This window comes from Poromitra crassiceps (assembly GCF_964638095.1).
Source record: "Poromitra crassiceps genome assembly, chromosome: 22".
In the NCBI taxonomy this organism is placed as follows: domain Eukaryota; kingdom Metazoa; phylum Chordata; class Actinopteri; order Beryciformes; family Melamphaidae; genus Poromitra; species Poromitra crassiceps.
This window is the reverse complement of record NC_139647.1, coordinates 19183196-19189195: the sequence shown is the minus strand read 5'-3', so window position 1 is coordinate 19189195 and position 6000 is coordinate 19183196.

The following is a 6000-nucleotide window of genomic DNA, read 5'->3' as shown; positions in this document are numbered from 1 at the left end:
TGGAAACTACCTCCATATGTGGTTTGGTACAAGTGACACAAATCAGACTTGGAGCGTCCAGACTCATAAAACCAATCTGGATAGAATCATTAATAGGTCATTAAAGTTCACAAATCGGATTTGGCCTCCTAGTCTGAACATATGGCCTATAGGTTCAGACAGTTCACCCAAACAACACATGCTGTATTGTTGCTGTTGTAGTCAATCATGTGTACATTTGTACCACAAAGTGTGGCTGCAGCAGAGAAGGTTTGGTCTATATGCCCCACATCTCTGGTGTTGCGTAGCGGACTGTTAGCGGTGGAATCTTCAGAAGTGACAACTCAAAGCTTCAAAACAAATCAAACTAAACTGCAGAGAGCTGGCTGAACCTCTTCGCCACCAGAGACAGAAGAAGACGTCGCTCCAAGCAGGAATGCAGTTTGCTGGCATCACGTTGCACGATTTCTGGGTGAGGAAGTTCTTAAAACACAATTATAATAACAGTTATCTTCCACTGAACTTTGTGCCCCCAAAGTGTGAAGTTGCCTAAACAGCTTTAAAAGCAATTAGATTTCAGTTAAGCGGAAAAGAAGGGCACTGCACAGTCAGCAAGCACAGCCTGGTCCACGCCCGGCACGTGTGTTCAATAAAATGTTATTCAATTCAATTTTATTGTCATTGTCATTGTACATTGCCCAAGTAGCCTACAATGAAAGTAGGTCTACTGTTGTTCCTCCTTTAGTTTGGGCACTTTACTGCTGGGTTTTTCCAACGTACTGCTGCAGTACCTCATGTAAAAAAACTTTTTGTATAGCTGGTTATAAGCCTGTAGCACAGACTATTGTTGTCTTGCAAAATCCCATTCGTATTTTCCACTGAGATTGTTCACCCTTCAAAATGTGTTCTTCTTTGTGTGATCAGGCTCTTAACCCATTGATACCTGATGCAGCATTTGTGTGTGTATCCCTTTAAGACCGCGGACCGCGTTAACGCGGTTCACGGTCTTAAAGGGATACACACACAAATGAGGGATATACACGCAAATGCTGCATCAGGTATCAATGGGTTAAGCAACTTCAGATTTTCACAGTCTGATCATAGTTGCATGCAGTAGTTGTTGTGAATAATATGTATACAGGTGTGTTGTTTTCACCACCTCTATTGTGTGTTATTGTTATAAGTTATGTTGTGTTTTGTTGTCATTGATGTAAACTGCTATCCATCTCAATTAGTTCCATTTTTAATAGGCTTTCCAGTAACCAAACCCCACTCTCTCTCTCTGTCTAACACAGTAGACCTGTGTGTGTGTGTGTGTGTGTGTGTGTGTGTGTGTGTGTGTGTGTGTGTGTGTGTGTGTGTTTGTGTGTGTGCACATGAGAAAGTGATAGAGTAGCCTATGTGTGTGTACATTTTGCCCAGATGCATTGTGTGTTGTACAGCATAGTGTGGTGTAAGTGCAGGGTGTTCTCTTACAAGTACTGCACATGTGAATGACATGTGGCTATCTGCGTGTCCCAGCATGCATGTGCTGTACACAACAAGGAGGTGTCACTCTGGTCTGCCTTTTCGGGAATCGATAACCTCAGTCACTGAACCTCCACTCCTCTCCCTCTCTCCTGCACCACGCAGCGGCTAGGCTTTCTTTCCCTGTGGGGATTTCCACAGCAGTATTTGTATCTCGTCTCCTGTGGGTTATTCCAGTATTGCTGTGTTGTTGTCTGCTTTCTCTATATTAGGAAGGGATCGGTTTTCCAAAGTCACCCGAAGGACAACGAAAGAGGAGTGGAGGGAGGAGGAGGAGGGTGCGCTGAGGTGAAGTGCAGAGGAAATTGAAGCAAAGGGAGGATAATACAGGCTGAGTAAAGGAGGATGAGAAAACATAATTCCATATTTATAGCACCAGCTGCAGTAGTAGTTTCTTTTGAAAGGTAAAAGATTCAGTTCAATTCAAGTCAACATTATTATTATATTATTATTATGATGGTGCATTCCAAACAAAGAAACATTAGACAAAACAAAACATTCATAGTGAACCCGGAAGTCAAATATTGCAGTATTAACCGTTTGAGATGCATGGGAGCACAGCATGTAGCCTAGTGCTATAGCTATTAAATAACTGGTGGCTATTAAAGCAATAAGGCCCAAGAGGCCATATAGTTTACAGTGACTTCTCTTGCTATGCTTGTTTTACGCTTTATATATAAGTTGATCAATTGTGTTGATTGATTGTGGTCAGCGAGACTAGACTCATCCTGTAAAGTCCTGTGAGACATGCGTGTGAATTAGTGCTATACTAAGAAACTTGACTTGACTTGAATCGCTATTATCAATCGATCACGGAGGGTAGAAAAACAGACATTTATTGATCCAGCCACCTGTAACCGACTCTCTCTGACTGAATCTATACACGTCTGTATAGAACCACAGTGAATGAAAGTGAGATGGAGAGAGAGAGAGAGAGAAAGAGAGAGAGAGAGAGAGAGATAGAGAAGGATAGAGTACTCCAGCACCCCCCTCAGTTGTGTGTGATGGACTAATCCTTCTGCAACCCCTGGTGTGGACAAACTAATGCTTCATAATCCATGCAACTCCATATCAACACTGCACAGCTGCAATGGCACAGCAGCATGATATGGAGAGGCAAAGTGACCGCCTACTTCCTGCTTCAGCACTGTACCAGGAAGTACACACAAAGTGTATGTGTGTGATTAAGAATGTACAGAGACAGACAGGGGCACGGTGGCGCAGTTTCAGCGCCATCGCCTCACAGCAAGAAGGCCCTGGGTTCGATTCCCGCCTGGGATGCTGTGTGCGTGCTGAGGGTGTGTCCCCGTTCCCATGTCCTCGTGCCTACGGCCTCAGGTGGGGTCGTCAGAAGGGCCTGTCTGTGTGGAGTTTGCATGTTCTCCTCGTGCTCCCCTGGGGTTTCTCCAGATAGGAACCCCCCTGCTTGTCATTAGTGTTTCTCAAAATTAAAAACCCCAAATCAGAACTTCCTGATTATCTGTGGGATAATCTCCATGAAAAATACGCTACTCTTTTCTAGATTCTAAAAATCTCCATTCCATCTCAGAAACCTGATAGGCTATAGCAACGGGCAGATCGGTGAGTATAGTCCTTGTGAGTCATACCCTCACACTTTTATTTCAGGTTTCTATAAAAGCATGATTACACCCTTGTTTCCCACTATAGACACTGTTGCTGTGGTGACCGAGTGTGTCATTGAGTGCAGGGGCGGGTCCTGTGGTGAGGGAGAGTGATGTGCTGCGCAGGGCCTAAAGTGATCTTTCTGTTCTCTTTGACAATCCTGTTGTGCAGCTGCTGTTCTGTGCAGAATGGAACTTACCGCTGAGCCTTGTGGAGGTTGTCATGGAGTTAATAATCACCTTATTTCTTTGGTCTTGCCCATTGGTTGATTCTGCTGGCAATCAAACATGCATGCCCTTCTTTTGGCTAGTTTTAAGGCCATGTTCACACTAGGAGGCCAAATCTGATTTGTGACCTTTAGTGACCTGTTAATGACTTTATCCAGATTGGTTTTATGAGTCTGGACGCTCCAAGTCTGATTTGTGTCACTTGTCCCAAACCACATATGGAGGTCGTTTCCAATCTGCTTCAAATGTGCTTTTGACTGATGTGACTTGAGTGCGGACGCACAGATCCACCAAATCTGATTTGAACGTGACTCGCAACTCGTCATCAATACGCTTCTGCGCAGGAAAACCACGTCACCAAAGTACTGACGCCTACGTCGTTACCATAGCAACCCATGCAGATAGGCTGTTTAGGTCTGGACACACAGACGGTAATATTGTAAAGTAACGTATTACTTTCAAATGAAAGTAACTAGTAATATGTAATTACATTTTGAATGTAATTTGCCCAACACTGGCGTGGAGGAGTTAGTCTGTAATAATCAGTGTTGGGCAAGTTACTTTCAAAATGTAATATACTGCATATTACTAGTTACTTTCATTTGAAAGTAATAAGTTACTTTACAATATTACTTTAGGTGTAGAGTAACTCGTTACTTATTACACTACTTTTACCAAAACAACAGCAGCAGTAGAATGACATCGCTGCACCAGAACATCCCGAAAAATAATTTCAACCACCTTGAAGTCAGTGTAAACAATCCAAAATTCTAAATGTTATTATTTTCCTTTGTTATTGTCATCTATAGTGGTTATTTGCATAAAAACACATAGTTTGATTAGGAAATGATTGTATCTTTTTTAAATATGTGCTTTAATTTAATAAAATGTAACTTAATTTGTAACTTGAGTTACTTGACAAAGTAACTGGTATAATATTACTGAAATCCTATAAGTAATAAGTTTAGTAGTAATAAGTAGGCTTCAAGATTCAAGATTGAATCTTGAATCTTGAATATTACTGAGTTACTGCTAAAAGTAATATATTACATGTAATATGTTACTTTTGTAATGAGTTACCCCCAACACTGGTAATAATGAGTCATACCCTCACACATTGCTACCTTTATTTCAGCTTTCCATAAAAGCACGATAAAGTGACGCACGCAGTGTCCCACGATAGAAGCGGTTGCTGTGGTGACTGATTGTGCCTGAGTGTGCCTGAGTGTGCCTGAGTGTGCCTGAGTGTGCCCTGTGAGTGTAAGATGGTCCTGGTGAGGAACAGTGCTGCTCTGGTGCTCCAAGGTGATGTTGCCTTTGACAGTCCCTCTTGAGCATCTATAGGCCTAACTGTGCAGAACGAAACTGAGGCTACTGCTGAGCCCTGTGGACGTGTTGTGGGTTTCATTCAGTGAAAGATCTGTGATGGAAGGAGCTCCACTTGATAAACTCAATGACATAGCAGTGCTCAACACACACTCTACGCTGTACCATTTAGATGAGGTCAGTACATCTCTTCTTTTAACATCTAAATGGGGCTTCTGTATGGACGCTCGCCCTGGATTATTACAAGGGATTATCCCATCACATCCTATGTATGTGAACCACTACATGAAATTTAGGTGGAAGAGAGCTATGGCTTTGAGCTGATGTAGCTGCTAGCTAGCACCCTCTGCTGGCCATGTTGGAAGTCTGCAGCTGATTGCATTCTAAACAAATCTCAACAGATTTGAATAGCATTTTTTTCCCTGTGCCGTTTTTGACTGGGAACTGATCATTTCATAGGCTACATCTGGCTTTTATTAGATATAGTCAGCTGTAAAAGCTAATATCAGTACTTGCTAGTAGTTGAATGTTAGCATTGCTTAAAACATAGTAGTCATTTAGACTGATGCAGTGTCAAATGTCATAATCAACCAACCTCATCCATATAAGTACATCCGTCCAACATTGACGGCATGATTAGTGATTGGAAATACTTGATTGAACAAATGATACAACTCAGGTGTTTGACACTTACAGAGGAAAGATGGCAATCAAAATCAAATTCAGCTTTTCTTTATACTTGCTCCATTCTCCAAATCCTCATTCCCAGCAACATCTGCAGCTCTATCTAGTGTTAACTATTAGGCGTCACACCTCAAATGAGCCATGAGAGCCAAAGTCACACCCTCTTCTGTTCTGGCTTAATAGGCATACGAACCAAGGGATTTCATCCACCATTTATTTTCCATAAACATGTGGTAAAATGCTTATAAAATATTTTTACTTGGTCAAACCAAGCGATTCGGCTATATTTAGCATCAGGAGAGACCATAGAACATTTCACTCGGACCAAAACTTAAAAAGTAGCGGATAGAAACAATAAGTCCGAGTGAAATGTTATTATAGGCTATAGTTGAATAGGATTTTATTGAGCATTTCACACAGAGAAAATGACACAAATCAATGCAATTCAATGTGTATTTCCCCTCTAGCAACCAGCATTTGACTGACACAGCTACTCTGCCTTGGCTATAGTGTCTTCTTGGGCGACAGCTTTTTGCTTCTGCACAAACAAGTCTGACCAGGAAGCAGAATCAGATAATCATCACATTTCTGGGAGACGTGCGTTAGCTCTGTCAGGTTGCATGCCGTTTGGCTG